This window comes from Indicator indicator, chromosome 2, assembly GCF_027791375.1.
Source record: "Indicator indicator isolate 239-I01 chromosome 2, UM_Iind_1.1, whole genome shotgun sequence".
In the NCBI taxonomy this organism is placed as follows: domain Eukaryota; kingdom Metazoa; phylum Chordata; class Aves; order Piciformes; family Indicatoridae; genus Indicator; species Indicator indicator.
Window position 1 is genome coordinate 61,058,149 of NC_072011.1, and position 20,197 is coordinate 61,078,345.

Consider the following 20,197-nt stretch of genomic DNA (forward strand, 5'->3'; position numbering starts at 1 on the left):
GGTGTGATTGTCCACCTCTACTCAGCACGGGTGTGATTGTCCACCTCTACTCAGCACGGGTGTGATTGTCCACCTCTACTCAGCACTGGTGTGATTGTCCACCTCTACTCAGCACTGGTGTGATTGTCCACCTCTACTCAGCACGGGTGTGATTGTCCACCTCTACTCAGCACTGGTGTGATTGTCCACCTCTACTCAGCACTGGTGTGATTGTCCACCTCTACTCAGCACTGGTGTGATTGTCCACCTCTACTCAGCACTGGTGTGATTGTCCACCTCTACTCAGCACTGGTGTGATTGTCCACCTCTACTCAGCACGGGTGTGATTGTCCACCTCTACTCAGCACTGGTGTGATTGTCCACCTCTACTCAGCACGGGTGTGATTGTCCACCTCTACTCAGCACTGGTGTGATTGTCCACCTCTACTCAGCACGGGTGTGATTGTCCACCTCTACTCAGCACGGTGTGATTGTCCACCTCTACTCAGCACAGGTGTGATTGTCCACCTCTACTCAGCACTGGTGTGATTGTCCACCTCTACTCAGCACGGGTGTGATTGTCCACCTCTACTCAGCACGGGTGTGATTGTCCACCTCTACTCAGCACTGGTGTGATTGTCCACCTCTACTCAGCACGGGTGTGATTGTCCACCTCTACTCAGCACGGGTGTGATTGTCCACCTCTACTCAGCACGGGTGTGATTGTCCACCTCTACTCAGCACTGGTGTGATTGTCCACCTCTACCCAACACGGGTGTGGTTGTCCACCTCTACTCAGCACTGGTGTGATTGTCCACCTCTACTCAGCACTGGTGTGATTGTCCACCTCTACTCAGCACTGGTGTGATTGTCCACCTCTACTCAGCACGGGTGTGATTGTCCACCTCTACTCAGCACGGGTGTGATTGTCCACCTCTACTCAGCACTGGTGTGATTGTCCACCTCTACTCAGCACGGTGTGATTGTCCACCTCTACTCAGCACGGGTGTGATTGTCCACCTCTACTCAGCACGGGTGTGATTGTCCACCTCTACTCAGCACTGGTGTGATTGTCCACCTCTACTCAGCACTGGTGTGATTGTCCACCTCTACTCAGCACGGGTGTGATTGTCCACCTCTACTCAGCACTGGTGTGATTGTCCACCTCTACTCAGCACGGTGTGATTGTCCACCTCTACTCAGCACTGGTGTGATTGTCCACCTCTACTCAGCACGGGTGTGATTGTCCACCTCTACTCAGCACGGGTGTGATTGTCCACCTCTACTCAGCACTGGTGTGATTGTCCACCTCTACTCAGCACGGGTGTGATTGTCCACCTCTGCTCAGCACTGGTGTGATTGTCCACCTCTACTCAGCACGGTGTGATTGTCCACCTCTACTCAGCACTGGTGTGATTGTCCACCTCTACTCAGCACTGGTGTGATTGTCCACCTCTACTCAGCACGGGTGTGATTGTCCACCTCTACTCAGCACGGGTGTGATTGTCCACCTCTACTCAGCACTGGTGTGATTGTCCACCTCTACTCAGCACGGGTGTGATTGTCCACCTCTACTCAGCACGGGTGTGATTGTCCACCTCTACTCAGCACTGGTGTGATTGTCCACCTCTACTCAGCACGGGTGTGATTGTCCACCTCTACTCAGCACGGGTGTGATTGTCCACCTCTACTCAGCACTGGTGTGATTGTCCACCTCTACTCAGCACGGGTGTGATTGTCCACCTCTACTCAGCACGGGTGTGATTGTCCACCTCTACTCAGCACGGGTGTGATTGTCCACCTCTACTCAGCACTGGTGTGATTGTCCACCTCTACTCAGCACTGGTGTGATTGTCCACCTCTACTCAGCACTGGTGTGATTGTCCACCTCTACTCAGCACTGGTGTGATTGTCCACCTCTACTCAGCACGGGTGTGATTGTCCACCTCTACTCAGCACGGGTGTGATTGTCCACCTCTACTCAGCACGGGTGTGATTGTCCACCTCTACTCAGCACGGGTGTGATTGTCCACCTCTACTCAGCACTGGTGTGATTGTCCACCTCTACTCAACACTGGTGTGATTGTCCACCTCTACTCAGCACGGGTGTGATTGTCCACCTCTACTCAGCACTGGTGTGATTGTCCACCTCTACTCAGCACTGGTGTGATTGTCCACCTCTACTCAGCACGGGTGTGATTGTCCACCTCTACTCAGCACTGGTGTGATTGTCCACCTCTACTCAGCACTGGTGTGATTGTCCACCTCTACTCAGCGCTGGTGTGATTGTCCACCTCTACTCAGCACGGGTGTGATTGTCCACCTCTACTCAGCACTGGTGTGATTGTCCACCTCTACTCAGCACGGGTGTGATTGTCCACCTCTACTCAACGCTGGTGTGATTGTCCACCTCTACTCAGCACTGCTGAGGCCATGTCTCAAGTACTGTGTTCAGTTTTGGGCCCCTCACTACAAGAAAGACATTGAGGTGCTGCAGTGAGTCCAGAGAAAAGGAACTGATCTGGAGAAGGGTCTGGAACACAAGTCTTATGAGGAAGCACTGAGGGAAATGGGGTTGTTTAGTCTTCAGAAGAGGAGGCTGAGAGGAGGCCTCATTGCCCTCTACAACTACCCGAAAAGAAGTTGGAGCCAGGTGGGGGTTGGTCTCTTCTCACATGCCACAAGTGGCAGGACAAGAGAAAAGAGCCTCAAGTTGTGCCAAGGGAGGTTTAGGTTGGATATTAGGAACAATTTCCTTCCTGCAAGAATGGCCAGGTGTGGGAACAGGCTGCCCAGGGAGGTGGTGGAGTGACCATCCCTGGAGGTATTTAAAAGAGAAGTGGATGTGGTCCTGAAGGACGTGGTCTAGTGGTAGTGGCTTAGCAGTAGTGGTGGAATTGTGAGCTCTAGGTGAGCAGCTGGTTGTGGTGATCTCAAAGGTCTGTTCCAACCTCAGTGGTGTCATAGTTCCATGATTCCAAGACCAAATTCAGGTGACTGTATAAGTCAGAGCATGGCTGGTCCCTGCTGATGGTGAGCCCTTCGTGAGACCAAAGGAGGTCTGAGTGGGACTCTGGTGCATCTGGGTGGTGCATGCTGGAGGTATGGCCACCCCTCCAAGAGGCTGCTGCTCTGGTAGGTCCTGGTCCATATCTGCCAGCTCTCAGGTGCTCAAAGGCACTCAGAATGGCCTAGGCACAGGTTCCCATACACCTCCATGGACTTCCTGGGCAGTTCCAGGGTGACAAACAAAGAGGCTCTGCTATGAGCCAGGTTCCCTTGGAGGCACGTGGACCAGTCTGCACTGTGAGGTGTAAAGATGCCCTTTCACCAGGTGACCTCCTGGATGCTGGTCCCCAGGCTGTGGGTAGAGCTCAGTAGCAGAGGCAGTGCCAGCCCCCATCATGAGGCAGGCTGACAGCACTTTCCCTGGATTGCCCTTTGCACCCTTCTGAATGAGCTTTCCTTGCAAAGCAGCCAGAGCAATTAAGGAGCTGAGGCCTCACTGCCCAAAAGGAGCACACGACAGGGCTTGTGATAGGGAGCTGCTGCCTCCAGCACAGTCAGCAGGCACAGGCACCAGGCTCCTGCACAGTGTCAGGCTCTGGAAAGATCCAGCATGGAAAGAGTTAGCAGCTGGGTTGCATAACTCCTTTAACAACTTGTTTTGTCATAAGCCATGTCATAAACAGGCAGCAGCAGGGGGAGGAGGATGGGAAGGAGGAGGAGGATGGAATGCTCCTCATCACCTCTGCAGGCTGAGGAGGCTGTAGGTCATTTGCTGGATGGTGACTAATGTTGTTATCTAATTTTTTCCCCCCTTGAAGTGGCAATGCTTCATCTGTGCTTTGGCCTCTTCATCCTCTTGTTCAAAACATGCCTGATTGCCTTTTCCTTCACATCCTGCATCACCCTGAGATGGGAGGGAGCCATGGGGCAGCTCCCACGCTGCCCAAGGCTCTTTCTTTCATGGAAATCACCTGGTTGGAAAAGACCTGAAGGTCACTGAGTCCAAGGTAACCTAACATCTCCCTGCACACAGCTGTTAGACCATGAGCTTAAGCTCCTTACCCAAAGGTCTTTTAAACACCTCTAGGGATGGTGACTCCCTGGGCAGAGGATGTGCAGCCCCACAGGGGTGAGGGGAGGTATCTGTCTGGAAAAAAAAAAAAGGCACTTTGGGAGTTTAGGCCTCCAGGTTTGTATCCTCTCCAGCAAAGCTGGCAGCACCTACAGCAAGGCCCTCCACCCTCCTCCACCAAAATGCCCTCAGCCCACAGGCAGACACATCAAGAGAGGCCAATGCTGCCCTGCAAAAGGGTTTGGGTCTGTTCTAACACAACCTGTGAAAATCAAATCTGTTGGGTGGACTGGCTTTCTGTGGCCCAGGTCCCCAGCAAACAGCAGTGGGGACCCTGTGGCTGCCCAGCTCCTGGAGCAGAAAGTGGCTATTGACCAGAGCTGCTCCCTACTGCATGGGGGTGAAGAGACAGGCAATTAGTCACCTGTGCTCTGGCCAAGCTCTGTGGAACCTGTTTGGCAAACTGGTGTCCTAGGCTGCTTGGTCAGGCCTTGGAATGTGCTGCCCAGGGAGGTGGCTGAGTCCCCAAGCCTGGTTGTGTTCAAAGGTGGTTTGGATGTGGTGCTTGGGGATCTGGTTTAGGGGTGAGCCTTGTAGAGCAGGGTTCTGGGTTGGACTTGGTGGTGCTGAGGGTCTTTGCCAACCTGACTGTTTCTGTGATTCTGTGTGCGTAGACCTCCTCCTGGGCCTGGCTTTCCACTGCACCAGGCTATTTTTTTGTTTTTTTCAGAACATTCTTATTTTCCATCCTGTGATGGAGCTGGTAGCTGCTTATTAGTGTCACTGTCACCCTGAGAAGAAGAGATGCAGCCAGGCATGGGTATCAGCAGGAGGGCTGATGGTGCCTTGACTGAGCTTCTGCTTTCCAACAAAGTCCTAGGAGAGCAAGAGTCAAGGGGAGGGCAGCTTCACCCACTGGCAGTTACACATGCAGGGACATGCCTGTGCATGTAGGAGCACCTTGCCCTCTGGTGTCTGCACACACCTATGCTTGGGGATGGGTACCTGGGCAAGTTCAGTCAGCCCACTGCTAGCCATGATGTGTGAGCCCCTGCCTGCAGAGTCACTGGGTCTTCCTTCTCCTCCCCATGGTGTAGCAGAGCAAGGCAGGCCTGGTTTCTAATGCGAAAAAAAAACATCTAAGCAGTTTGAATTGCATTAGGAATGACCTGAAGTGTAGGAGCTGATACACAGGTAAGAATAAAAGAAAAAAATTAAGAGCTTTCTGGAAAGGGCACCCTAGGGCCATTTGGTAGATCAGAGAATCATAGAATTGTCAGGGTTGGAAGGGACCTCAAGGATCATCCAGTTCCAACCCCCCTGCCATGGGCAGGGACACCTCACACCAGAGCAGGTTGCTCACAGCCACATCCAGCCTGGCCTTAAAAACCTCCAGGGATGAGGCTTCTACCCTGGGCAACCTGTTCCAGTGTCTCACCACCCTCATGGGGAAGAATTTCTTCCTAACATCCAATCTGAATCTACCCACTTCTGGTTTTGCTCCACCTCCCCTAGTCCTATCACTACCTGACACCCTAAAAAGTCCCTCCCCAGCTTTCTTGTAGCCCCCTTCAGATACTGGGAGGGCACAATAAGGTCACCTCAGAGCCTTCTCTTCTCCAGACTGAACAGCCCCAACTCTCTCAATCTATCTTCATAGCAGAGGAGCTCCAGCCCTCTGAGCATCCTTGTGATCAGTGGCATGAGACAAGCAAGGAAGGGAGGGAAGGGGGTCCCTCTCCCAGCTCTTCCATGCTTTTTCCCTTTTGGGAAAGCATTGCTTTTTGTATTTTCCACCCAAACACTTTTCTCAGCTGCTACCCCAAGCTCTGAGCCTTTTACTCCTCTCTCTGAGGGGGCTCAAACTGTCAGCCTGGATGCAAAACAATGCTGAGGACACTGAAGGAGCTGCAGCTCCTCCTGCTTCTGGAGGGGTAAGGAATCCCAATGGGTGGCTGCTGCCTGCCCTTTTGGGGAATTACTTTACAAGTCAAGGAGTAGAGCTGCGAGAGGTGGGTGAGGGTGCAGGAAGGGAGGAAGCCTTCCTTTTAAATGAGCATTTGAAGCTTGGGGCTGTGCTTGTGGGAGGGGAATGGAAGTGTGTGTGGGGGGAATCTCATTTTTAAGTAAGTGCCATCCCACCTCTGCCTTGTGCCACTGTCCTGCACCCCTCAGTAACAGCCTCCTCACTACAAAGCAGAAGGGAAGGGAAAAAAAAAAAAAAACAAACCTCAAAGAAAGAATAAGAAGAGATGTGGGAAATTCTCCAGATTCTTTCCGATGGAAAAAATGTCTCCACTTATCACTGGGTGTCAACAGCAGCAGACACCTGTGTTTAAACACCCAGTGACAAAAGGGAACATGAAGCCTCTGCTGCCACCTCCCCACACGTACAGGGACACCTCTCCATCAGCCTGGGGGGTGGTGGCCAGCCTCTAAAAGCCAGGCTCAGAGGAGGCAAAGCTGGCAGCATCCAGCGGTCAGGAAACGCCTGCAGCCTGGCTGCCCTCTGCCACCCCTGCCTTGCTTACACTGTCACCTCCTTACCCCTCCTGCTCAGAGTCACAGCATAGTGGGGATTGGAAGGGACCTCCATCTAGTCCAACACCCCCCCCCAACCAGAGCAGGGTCACCTGGAGGAGGTTGCTCAGGATGGCGTCCAGGTGGGTTTTGAATGACTCCGGAGATGGAGATTCCACCACTGCCCTGGGCAGCCTGTCCCAGTGCTCCACCACCCTCACAGTAAGTTCCTACTCATGTTTAAATGGAACTTCCTATGTTCAAGTTGTACCAATTACTTCTTCTCCTGCCCCTGGGCACCACTGAAAAAAGCCTGGTCCCATCCTCCCAGCACCCACCCTTGAAATATTGGTAAGGGAGATTCCACCACCACCCTGGGCAGGCTGTCCCAGTGCTCTTCCACCCTCACAGTCAGTTCCTACTTATGTTTACATGGAGCTTCCTATGTTCAACTTGTGCCAATTACTTCTTCTCCTGCCCCTGGGCACCACTGAAAAAAGGCCTGTCCCATCCTCCCAGCACCCACCCCTGAAGTATTGATAAGCATTGATAAGCTCCCCATCTCAGTCTTCTCCTGGCCAAAAAGCCCTGGGTGTCTGAACCTTTCTTTGTTCTAGTCCCCTAATCATCTTTGTAGCCCTTTGCTGTATCCTCTCAAGCAGTTCCCTCTCTTTCTTGAACTGGGCAGCCCAGAACTGGGCACAATAATCCAGATGAGACCTCACCAGGGCAGAGCAGAGGGGCAGGAGAACCTCCCTCAACCTGTTGGACACTTTCCTCTGGATGCACTGCAGGATACCACTGACCTTTCTCAAACTCTTGCTTCATCACATGCAGGGGGAAACTCTGGCACTCACTATTCTCCCAGCTGGACAGCCTGCATGGGAAGGTCAGGGAGGAGGGTGAAGGATGTGGTGGTCAAGCAATGGGTACCCTTGCACGCTGGGGGTGCATGGACTCTAGATGCTAGGTCTGTGCTCTGGCAATGGCAGCTTATTTGCTCTTGTGGTGCCACATCGTGGCCCCTGGCTCTGGCACGCTTAAGCCATGTGCTGCCCATCTTCACCTGCTGGGAATGCCAGGCACTTCATGTAGTTGCCACATGGGGATTTCTTGGCCAAGCCAGCAAAGCTCCTGCGCTTCCCACTGGAGGGGGCCCAGCTCTTTTTGGTGGTGCACAGTAGTAAGACCAGAAACAACAGGTTTGAGCTTGAAGGGAGAAGATTTCACCTCAATATGAGGAGAAACTTCTTCATAGCGAGAGTGGTGGAGCCCTGCAGCAGGCTGCCCAGGGAGGTTGTGGAGTCTCCTTCTCTGGAGACACTCAAAACCCACCTGGATGCATTCCTGTATGGACTACCCTAAGTGATCCTGCTCTGGCAGGGGGGGGTGGACTTGATGATCTCCTGAGGTCCCTTCCAACCTCTAATGTACTGTGATGCTGTGATCCATCACTGTCTCTGGTAAGCTGTACCCATGAAGCAGCGATCAGAACCTAAACTCACTTTCTCCCATTCCCTTCCTTCCTTCTCACAAGCTCTTGTCCATGAAAAAACACCAAAGTTTTTTGGAGGGAAGAGGACCTCCAAACATTACAGAAGCCTTTTGTTTTCCAGATTCTATGCAATGCTAAGGTGTTGGGAGGAAGCTGCTACCACCTGACAGTCTTGTCAGGGGAACACCTACTTCCCTTCCTTGGGTCCTCACCCATTTCCTGGGTGATCATCAGCAAGCTGCTCATCTTCTGCAGTAACTGCTTAATTAATGCTTTGTTTCAGCTTGATTCCTACATGCGAGGAATGGAAATAGTAATAATGGTAATAATAATAATAGTAGTAGTAATAATAGTAACAAAACCACCACCATCACTACTACTACTACTACTACTACTACTACTACTACTACTACTACTACTAAATAACTTCTTCACTTCTTCACTGTGAGGGTCACAGAACACTGGAACAGGCTCCCCAGAGAGGTTGTGGAGTCTTCTTTGGAGACTTTCAAGCCCCATCTGGATGTGTTCCTGTGTGACCTGTGCTCAACTCTATGGTCCTGCTCTGGCAGGGGGGTTGGACTTGATGATCTCTGGAGGTCCCTTCCAACACCTGACATCCTCTGATTCTGTAATAATAATAAAAATGATAATAGTAAAGATGGTTAATAATAATAATGGTGATGATAAAGCAGCCTATTCATAGAGGATGCAGAAGCAGCCTGCACATGGCCACGCAGAGATGAGTGAACACCAATCACAGAAAGGTTTGGGTTGTAAGGGAACTTTAAAGGTCATCTTGCCCATCCCCCCTGCACTTGAACATACACCAGCAGGCACCATGCCCATCATGTTTGCTCCAGCATTTCTGTTGCTGCTGGGTTTCTCTTGGCTTTGTTAGTGGTAATGATACTAAGACGTTTTCTGAACAGTTTTTAAACAAAACAAACAAAAAAACCCCAAAGACAAAACCTCTCTCCTGCAGTCAAATTTTTCATGCTGGGAAGATGCATCTTGGTTAAGATCCGTGCATCCCACAGCACCTGAGCCACCAGAATGGAGACCTTTGGCTTTCATCTGCTTCCAAGACCTTGTTCATCCTGGTTGATGCTTGTTACCTAAAGGGTTTGGATTTGGTGTGCTGTCATTCTCAGAACCTCTTACAGCAATGCAGATGGTCCAGAGGGGGAAATGGATAAATGTGGTGGGTTGAAGGGTCTGGAGAACAGGTTTTATGAGAAGCAGCTGAGGGATAACTGGGATCATTTAGTCTGGAGAGGAGGAGGCTGAGGGGAGACCTCATTGCTCTCTACAGCTCCCTGAAAGGAGGTTGTAGTGAGGTGGGGCTTGGTCTCTTCTCCCTAGTATCAGGTGATAGAATGAGGGGAAATGGCCTGAAATTGTGCCAGGGGAGGTTTAGGTTGGAGATGAAGAAGAAAATTTCTTTCCTGAAAGAGTGGCCAGGCATTGAAACAGGCTGCCCAGGGAGCACCCTGGAGGAGTTAAAAAAAAATCTGTGGACATAGCACTTCTGGACTTGTTTTAATGCCCATGGTGGTGTGAGGTTGATGGCTGCTTTCAATGATCTCAGAGGTCTTTTCCAGGCAAAACAATTCTATGATTCTGTGAAATGTTCTCTGAAAGCAGAAGTTCTTCCCCAGCACAGGTTTCACTATTTAAAATGGAACTTCTTTGGTCCAGCCCCACCACACAAATGAAGAAGGAGTCCTGCTTTTGATAACAGAGTTGAAAACAGTGATAGATTTAGCTGTATCATTTAGAGAAGTGGGGTTTGTTGTTTTCTCACATTATCCAACATTCCCCCCCCCCAAATCAAGCCACTAAACAGCACCCTCTAAGCACTGCCTAATTCAGCATCATTTGGTGCCTGTAATGCTGCAATTACTCTTCAAGGCTCATTTGCTTCAAGGTCTTCAGGCTGCAAAGTTCTGGGAGCGTGGTTAGTTGACTTTCAGGAATGTCTGCTCTCTGGCAGGGGCTGGAGAAGGAAGGAACCCAAAAGAAATGCATGCAAATGCAGGGACAGAGCAGGAACTTGAGAGGAATTTCAACATAGAGATACCCACAGGCCAGGGAATCATAATTGTTCAGGGCAAACATGGCCTTGCCAACAACTATGATTTTTATCAGGAGTCTCCTCGTTTCCAGAGTGTCCTTAAAAGCCCAGCTGCTGGAGCCATCCTATTGGCAGGGAGTCTCAGCTCTCTTTTAAATGAAAGGAACATTTACATCCTTTGGGCTTTTGTTTTGTTTTGTTATGTTTTGCTTTGTTTTGTTTTGCTTTGCTTTGCTTTGCTTTTCTTCTCCCCAGCTTAAACCTTGAGAAAGTGAAGTATGCTGAAGGTTGATAAATGCAAAGAAAAGAGAACCCAAGTTGTATTAAAGCTGAGCAGGGAACCAACACCAAAAGAAAAGGTATGGAATGGTTTAGGCTGGAAGGGACCTTAAAGATCATCTAGTTCCAACCCCACTGCCAGGGCAGGGACACCTTCCACTAGGCCGAAAGATTCTTACTCAGTGGGTCCTTTGGAAACACCTCAATGTCAAACCCAAACCTATTGCCTATCTGGACACCTGATGTGCAGTCACTTGTGCTTGACCATCCCAGCTTCATGCTCTGGGCTTGCAAAGGCTCAGGCAGCCTCTGGTAGACCCAGCACAGGGCAGAAGGAGATGCTGAGGCTCTGCCCTTGTCCTTTTGCTTTCTTTTCTCCTGATTTTTACCTCTGACTTGTAGTTCTCCAGCTCTCAGAGGCATTGCCAGCCACAAAAGTGTGCTTGCCCTGGCACCATGCTTGTTGCTTTGCTACTGGCCATGTCAACCTGCTTAGGTTTTCATAGAATCACAGAAACATGAAATTGGTTATGTTGGAAAAGCCCTCTAAAATCACCCAGTCCAACCATCAACCTGGCACCACTATGGCCATTAAACCATGTCTCACAGTTCCACGTCCACACATTCTTGAATACCTCAAGGGAGGGTGACTCTACCACCTCCCTGGGCAGCCTGTTCCAAGGCCTGGCCACTCCTGCAGCAAAAAAAATTCTTCCTGATCTCCAACCTAAACTTCCCCTGGTACAATTTGAGGCCATTTCTTCTTGTTCTATCACTTTCTACTAGGGAGAAGAGACCCAGCCCCATCCCACTCCTATCCCACTCCAACCTCTATTGGGCAGCTGTAGAGAGCAATGAGACCTCCCCTCAGCCTCCCCCTCTCCAGACTAAACCATCCCAGTTCTATTCCCTGCTGTTGGGCACAGCAAGCCCTTACAGTACAGATGATGGTGGCACAGCTCACTGTCCTCCATCCTTTCCACCTCTCCATGCAGTGGCTTAGACCAGCTGGCACTGCTCTGCTGTTCCCATCCAAGTTCACACCTATAGGGATGTAGCTGGCACATGTGCTGCCTATGTTCCCTGGCCTCAGCTGGCACCTGGCTTCCCACTCAACCCTCCCCATCATGAGTATTGTCACAGCTGTTCTTCATAAGGCTTGTGTTCAAGGCCTTCCACCAGTTGCACATCTCTGGACATGCTCCAGCACCTCAGTGTCCTTCTTGTAGTCAGGGGCCCAAAACCTGGTACTTGAGGTGTGGCCTCACCAGTGCCAGCTCAAGTGGGAAAATCACATCTCTAGACCTGCTGGCCACTCTATTCTTGATCCAGGCCAGGATGCTTTCTTGGCCACCTGAGCACACTGCTGGCTCATGTTCAGCCAGCCATCAATCACCACCACCATCTCCTTCCTGTTGAGCAGCTCTCCAGCCACTCTTCCCCAAGCCTGTAGTGTTGCATGGGGTTGTTGAGGCACAAATCCCAAAGTTCCACACTGCATTTTGCTCTTTTTGCACGTGGAAGTAGGAAGTGTTCCAGTTCTGCAGGGCAGGGATGGAGCTGCAGCAGCTGCAATGTGAGGAGAAAGATGTTGAGTTGCTCAAATGTGTCCAGAGAAGGGCAACCAAGATGGGGAGGAATCTGGAGCACAAACCCTATGAGGAGAGGCTGAGGGAGCTGGGGGTGTTTAGCCTGGAGAAGAGGAGGCTCAGGGGAGACCTCATTGCTCTCTACAACTACCTGAAGGGAGGTTGTAGCCAGGTGGGGGTTGGTCTCTTCTCCCAGGCAACCAGCACCAGAACAAGAGGACACAGTCTGAAGCTGTGCAGGGGGAAGTTTAGGCTTGATCTTAGAAAGAAGTTCTTCACAGAAAGAGAGATTGCCCGTTGGAATGGAATCCCTGGAGGTGTTCAAGAAAAGCCTGAATGAGGCATTCAGTGCCATGGTCTGGTTGATTAGTTAGGGTTGGGTGATGGGCTGGACTTGATGATCTTGGAGGTCTCTTCCAACCTGGCTGATGCTGTGATTCTGTGCTGTTGAACATGACAGCAAAGTTTTGCAGTCTGGGCCCTTTTCTGCACTGCCAGGAGCTCTTTGGAGCACTGAATGCTGTGTGGGAAGGACTCCTATGACCTTCATGCAGCTCCGAGCTGTGACCCCCTTTTGGTTTTCATCTTTCAGTGAAGTCTCTCTTTCTGCCTGTCTGCCTGCACCATTCTGCCTAAGGTTTGGATTCCCAGCACTGCCAAAACGTCCTGCTGAAATCAAAGGGTGAAAAGAGTTCTCTTTCCAAAAGGATGCACGTTGCTGCTGAGGAGGGCTGAGCTCGCTCTTTCCACAGACAAAGCCCTCCCCACCCCCCACTGCCGGCCCCTCTTCTGGCTCTGAGTAGCTATTAGCCTCAGCCTAAGGAAAAACAGCAACAAATCAGGAAAGCAGAGCTTCCTGCAGAAAGCTCAGTGTTTGTCTGAGTGCTCATTCCAGGAATAAACCAGCTGCTATCCTTGCACACAGGCAGTCGTCTTGGAATTTCAAGAGGAAGTGAAATAGGGAAAGGAAACAGCAACCAAAAAAAAAAAAATTAAAACATCATGCATGACCCCACACCAAAAAGTGTAGAGAAGCAGAAGTTCTCATTCAACAATGTGATTGCTCACTGGGTCAGAAAGTACTGCAGGTGAAGTTCTGGGTCATAGAATCAGTCAGGGTTGGAAGGCACCACAAGGATCATCTAGTTCCCCCCCCCCCCTGCCATGGGCAGGGACACCTCACTCTAGATCAGGCTGGCCAGAGCCTTATCCAGCCTGGCCTGGGTCCTCTGAAGCTGGCTGTCAACATTTGGGGGCTGGATCTTTCTCAGACCAAGCTGTGTGTTGTCTGCCTGCCTCACTTTGCCTAAAACGCTGAGTCTGCTTTCCTGCTGTTCATGGCAGAGACTGAGTCCCAGTCTGTGGAAAAAGCAGTTCCTGGGATGCAAGCAGCACTAAGTCAAGGTGGTCCCACAAGGACCAATGCAGAGAGATTTCAAATTGCAGGGAACAGTGTGGGTACCAAGACATTTTCCACTACCAAGAGAGCTTGAAACAGGGAATTCCTCTTAGACAGGAACTTGCACAGCCCTCCATGCTTTATCATCTTTATTGGGTTCATTCTGGTGCAGCCCCAGGTGTCTCCTGGCACAGGTGAAGAGCATAATCAAGGTGATTTACTGACAGCCCTTAGCCTGGCTGGGCTTGCCTATAAAAGGCTTTCAGCAGCAGCTATGGCTTAGACCTTTTCCTGCTGCCAGGAGCACCATGGCTTCCTCTGGGTTTAGTAGGAATGCTGTGCAACACTGAAGAGCAACATCCTGAGGTAACCTTCCCCCCCAAAATGTTTTTTATTCCTGTTGTGATTCTTGCTGTGAGCTCCTGTGTGTGCGGAAGTTGTTCCTGACTTCCCTTTGCTCCATCTGTTTCACCTTCCAATCCAATAATTGCCTCTCCACCCCAAACTCCTTATGTGAAACTCTGGGTTTCCTCCCTTCTTCTGACCTCTGCTTTGCTCTTGTGGTAGTTCTAGGCTGTGCCTAGAAAATTTCCTCCCAGTTTCTTGAACAGAAAGTGATAGAATGTAAACAAATCACCATAGGGTGTAAAAAAGGAAAATAATAAGGTGGAAAGATGTTGAATTGCTGGAGCATGTCCAGAGAAGGGCAATGAGGCTGGTGAGAGGCCTTGAGCACAAGCCCTATGAGGAGAGGCTGAGGGAGCTGGGGCTGTTTAGCCTGGAGAAGAGGAGGCTCAGGGGAGACCTCATTGCTCTCTACAACTACCTGAAGGGAGGTTGTAGCCAGGAGGGGTTTGGTCTCTTCTCCCAGGCAACCAGCAGCAGAACAAGAGGACACAGTCTCAAGCTGCACCAGGGGAGGTTTAGGCTGGAGGTGAGGAGAAAGTTCTTCACAGAGAGTGGTTGGCCACTGGAATGGGCTGCCCAGGGAGGTGGTGGAGTCACCATCCCTGGAGGTGTTCAAGAGGGGATTGGACGTGGCACTTGGTGCCATGGTTTAGATAGGCATGAGGTTTAGGGTGACAGGTTGGACTCGATGATCTTTGAGGTCTCTTCCAACCTTCTTGATTCTATTCTATTCTAAATGATGCTATTGGAGAGATATCTAACATAAGGTTAGTAATGTGAACTAACTTTCTCTCTTTTTCACTTCCTTTGCTCTAGCAGACACTAGTTCTGGCTTTTGCTGGCTTTGCTGCCCTTGGCTGCATTGCTTTATTGTGGCTAAGTACTAACAAACAGCTCTCTGCTTTTGCTCTTGCCCAGTGTAGAGGGGGAAGCTATTGGTAACCCTCTGGTTTTGTCCAGGGGGGGGGGGTTCTTGTGTTGGTTCTAAATTGTAAATATAGCTAAATATTGTATATTTTGCACATACTCATTGCTTTCCATGTTTTAGGTTGTAGATTTGCTTGTAACATGCAGCTTCATTTGCTTTCCAACTCGGCTGGTCTGGCAGTTTTTTGTTGGTGGGGGGGAATTTCAACTCATCACAGCTGTGCATCCACTTTGGTGTGCATGACCTGGGTAGGGTCAGCTGAAGGGGTGCCCCATCTGCTCCTGGGATGCTTGTGGCCCTGCTGGCATGCTCTCCTTTGGCAGGAGGCTCCTGCAAACTGGCATGACTGTAGTTGGTGCCCTCAGGAGACAGAGTGGCTGTGGAGAAGGGATTGCTTTGGAGCAGCTGAGGAGCTGCCATCTCTTGAAATGCTTTACAGCTCCTCTCTTTTGGTCTCCCATGCCTTTGGAGTGCACTTACAACTTAGGAAGAAACTGTTTGCTGTGAGGGTGGTGAGAGACTGGAATGGGCTGCCCAGAGAAGTTGTGGATACCTCAAGTGGAGGTGTTTAAGACCAGGATGGATGAGGCTCTGCGCAAAGTATCCCTGTCCATGGCAGGGAGGTTGGAACTAGATGATCTTTAAGGTCTCTCCCAACCCATTCTATGATTCTAGTGTCAGAGAAAAAACCTTTCCCTGTCCTTTTTGCTTTTTCCATGGCCAGAAGATGCCTGGGCAGGGAGAAGCTGTGTTCCCAGCTGCCTGACTGCCCCTCCCATGGCAGGAGGTGGGAAATCACCAACCTCCCTGTGCCTTTTGCTTTGCCCCCTGCAAAGTGTCACCCCTGGCAGGGGGGCAGGGCTGGGGCAGCCTGCTGGGAGGGTTTGCTCTCTCTCCCTCTTTCCCAACAGCCCTCCTGGCTGTATGGGAACCATGGGATGATGTGACCAGAGTCTTGTAAATGCTCATTGCCCCTTTGAGGCTGTCCCACCAAACAGGAAACACAGACAGCCCCAGAATAGAAAACCAGTAGCTTTCTGGTGGGTTTCTTCATAATTGTGTTGTAAAACAAGTGTCTGGATTGGAAATTTCATGAGAATTCTTGTTAATTATTAACAGCTCAAGGGTTAAAAAACCAAAACACACACAAAGAAAAAAGGGGTCTGCCCAGTGGCAATGTCACAGAGAGCAAAAAGCTGCTTCACTAAAAATGAAGAAGCTTTCTGCTTCTGTTCCTTTAAAGAAAACCACAACAGCTGCTAACAGACTTTCTACAGGGGTATGTGAAACAGGGTCTGGGTGCCCACAGTCATCTTTGCCAAATGCTTTGGCAGCTCACTGTGTTCTGAGAAGGTAGAAAATCATTCAGTAGCTTCAGGTTTGTTGGGGGGAAAAAAAGAACACAACAACTCAATTTCTAGGTCCAGGCTTTTTAAGGCAGTGGAGAAAAGTGCCCCATGATGGAACTTGAATTTTCTGTACTGTTTCTGAAGGAAGGATGAAGGCAAGTACGCTTTGTGGGACTTAGCTCAAAAGGTTTCTGATGCCCTGTTGGCTTTTAGTGTGCACTGCACCTTTGGTTACAGATTGGTTTTATTTTCAGCTACAGAGAGGTGGTAGATGGCTCATCCCTGGAACCATTCCAGCTCAGCCTGGGTAGAGCTCTGAGCATCTTGCTCTAGTTGCAGATCATAGAATGGTCTGGGTTGGAAGGGACCTCCAAAGGTCATCTAGCTGAATGCCCTCTGCAGTCATCAGGGGCATCCTAACATCCTGTGGTAATGCACCCTCAAATGTCAGATGTCCCTGCTGACTGCAGAGGGGTTGGACTAAATGGCCTTTAAAGGTCCCTCCTAACCCTAAACCATCTCTGATCAGTCCTTGCTCCAGTCCTCAGCAGAGGCTGCTCCCAAACAATGCCACCTGCCAGACCCCTCCTCAGACAGCTGAGCCACTCTGCCCTTTCTTGTGTCCTCCATGGCCAGTGTTCATGAGGTCATCTCCTACCTGGGACTGCTAGATGGTTTTTGGGAAGTGTCCTGGGAGAGCTGGGGCTGGCAAGTGATGTTTCCTATAGGGATGGAGATACGTTGGAAGGGCAGTAGGAGCCTTGGAAGGCTGAACCAGGTGGTGACACTTGTTTTGAGGACAGATCAGAGAGGGGGGTGGGAGGGAGGCAGGCAGGCAACACGTTGAGTACAGCCCCAGCACTTTCAGAAAAATCCTTTTACCCTCCACATTTTGAAGGGCTTTGAGGACAACAAGTCAGAGTGAGCTGGTTGGAGCAGGTCCTCACCTTTGTTCAGTAACCAAGTCCCTTGTGCTGGAAGAGGCTAGAGAAGTGAGTTTAGGAGAAGCTCCTTAGGTTCAACCATGTCCAATGCAAGGTCCTGCACTGAGGTCAGGGCAATACTCCATCTCAATCCATAGGTTTGCTCCATTCCCCCTAGTCCTATCACTACATGACATCCTAAAAGTGTGCTGTGGACATGCTTTAGGCTGCTTCTAACCTGGCAAAGCCTGAAGCAATATACACAGAGAGGACTCAAGCAGTAGCTGGATGGGCTAAAAAGACAAGAAATGATAGAATCATAGACCTGTTGAGGTTGGAAGGACTTTGGAGATCATCAAGTCCAACCACTCCCCTAGAGCTCTCAATCCCACGGCTGCTGCTAAACCAGCACAACTAAACCACGTCCCTCAGCACCACATCCAGGTGTTTTCTGAACACCTCCAGGGATGGTGACTCCACCCCTCTGCGCAGCCTCTTCCAATGTTTGTGGATCCTTTCTGTGAAGAATTTGTTCCTAGTATCCACCCTGAACCTCCCCTGGCCCTCTTTGAGGCCGCTTCCTCTTGTCCTGTCACTTGTTGCATGTGAGGAGAGACCAATCCCCACCTGGCTCCATCCTCCTTTCAGCTAGTTGTAGAGGATGATGTCTCCCCTCAGCCTTCTCTTCTGAAGACTGACAGAATGGAAGTGCATTCACATGGGCAAATCAAACCCTGTTAGTGGTAGCTGGGAGCCTGGACAGTTGGCCAAGATTACAACCAGGTCCTGTCCTGGGAAAAGGATGACTCCATGTGTTGGTGGAAACCACTCTGTGCTCTTGCTGTTGCTACCTTATCAAAATGGTGCTGGGCCAGATCCTGGAAAAATATGTTCCCAAGATGGAGAACTTCCTAGCTGAAGGACCAGCTGGGTTGAAGTTCAGAAAGGGAGCAGTACAAGAACCTTTTCCTCTTCAGGAGGGCACTGGGGGTGCACTGAGAAGGTGGCATATGCTTTTGGTGGACTTTGCAAGCATCAGCAGTGAGAAGGTGTCCAATCTCCCTGGGGGAGGCTGCAGTCAATTGGAGGTGGCAAGAAAGCTGAAAGATTGGTGCCAAGTGTGACAGCATCAGTGGCTGCAGGAAAGGAGTGAAATAATTGGCTTGACCTCAGGGTAGGTGTCAGACAGGCTCGTGGTGGAACACCAGGTGGCTTCTAGAGATGCTGGGACAAGATGTTCAAAAGAACCACTGATGGAACATCTCCAGGAGGGAGCTCTGTAGCTCTCTGTAAAGGATAGGAGAGTTGTTAACTGTGCTGCATGGGTGAGACTGGCCTAAGCTGACCTTTGCAGGAAGGCTGATGAAAATAGATAGGAAAGAGGTTCAGGAAGAAGCCATGTTGGGTCTAGGGAGCTAGCATGGAAAGAGAGTGAGTGGTAAAGATCCAGCTTGGAAAATCTACCTCTGAGCAGAGCTTGAGAGGCTGCAGTGCTTTACCCTTCCAAGTCTGAGATCCTCAATACAGGAAGGACATGGACCTGTGGAGTGGGTCCAGAGGAGGGCCATAAAAGTTATCAGGGGGTTGGAGCACCTCTGCTACAAGGACAAGCTGAGGGAGCTGTGAGTGTTCAGCCTGGAGAAGAGAAGGCTTTGGAGGGACCTAATAAGGACCTTCCAGTACCTGAAGGGGGTCTATGAGAAGGATGCAGAGAGACTGTTTCTAAAGGCCTGCAGTAATAGGATGAGAAGCAATGGCTTCGAACTAGAGAGGAGTAGGTTTAGATTGGATGTTAGGAACAAGTTCTGCACCACAAGGGTGGGTGGAACACTGGAACAGGTTGCCCTGTTCCTGAACTCCTCCTCATGGAGGTAGTTGAGCCCCATCCCTGGAGATTCTCAAGGTGAGGCTCTACAGAGCTCTGAGCAACCTGATCTAGTTGGGGATGTCCCTGCTGGTTGCAATGGGGTTGGACTAGATGACCTTTGGAGGTCCCTTCCAACCCAGACCGCTCTGTTAGGTGCCCCTGCAATGCAGTGCTGAGGAATTTCAAGCAGTGCCTCAGGATCTGGTGGCAGGGTGGACATGTGAGACTGCTCTAGCTAAACCTGCCTGCTTTTTTAGAACAAGTCACCATGCTCCAGTGCAGTGTGAAATCGAACTGGTGGTGCTTGGTGCAGGATCCTTGCAGTGCCTGTGGGACAGGCGTGGAGGAAACCTGGGTATGGAAGCTCTCGGAAGTGGGAGGAGAAGAAATGGCAAAGCACTGAGCCCATGCAAAGCTCTTTGCCTGGAAAAGAGAAGACTGAGGAGGGATTTTTTTTTTTTTTTTTTTTTTTAACCAATGCTGATCACTATCTAAAGGGTGGAGTCCATGAGGATGGGGATGGGCTCCTTTCAGTGGTTCCCAGCCACAGGACAAGGGACAATGGGCACAGACTTGAACAGAGGAAGTTCCATCTAAACATGAAGAGGAACTTTGTGTTGAGGGTGGAGGAGCACTGGAGCAGGCTGCCCAGAGAGGTGGTGGAGTCTCCTTCTCTGGAGACCTCCAAAACCCACCTGGGCATGTTTCTGTGCCACCTGCTCTAGGCCAACTTGCATTAGTAGGGGGACTGGACTAGATCCCTGGAGGTCACCTCCAACCCCTACCATTCTGTGATTCTAAGGCTGCAGCCTACGTCCACAGCACCATCAGTGGGGACAGACTTCAGGGTGTGTGGGTTAAAGGATTGAAGGGGTGCAGCCAGGGTGGGACTGGTAACTGCTGAGCAGGGCACCCTGGCAGAGCTGTGATCTAGCTGAAGAGCCTGGAAGCACACAGAGATGGAGGGAGGTGGCTGGCAAGTGGCTTTGATGTGTGCATTGGTGACTGGAGGTGCTGGCACCTGGCAGTGCTGCAGGGCATAAAGGAAGGAGGGAAGGGATGAGAGTCCCCACCTGGTGTGGGGGTGCAGTCAAGGATAGCATTCCCCACCTGGTGTGTGGATGCAGTCAGGGATAGAATTGCCAACCCGGTGTGTGGGTGCAGGCAGCAGTTTCACCTCTTGCTCTGGGGTTGGGGGAGCTGCTGTCATGGACCAAACCCCTTCTGGCAGGGGTCAGAGGGGACTAGGGCTGTTTTCTTTACTTTAACATGCCAGCTCTCCAGAGCTCCTTGGGGCTCTCTG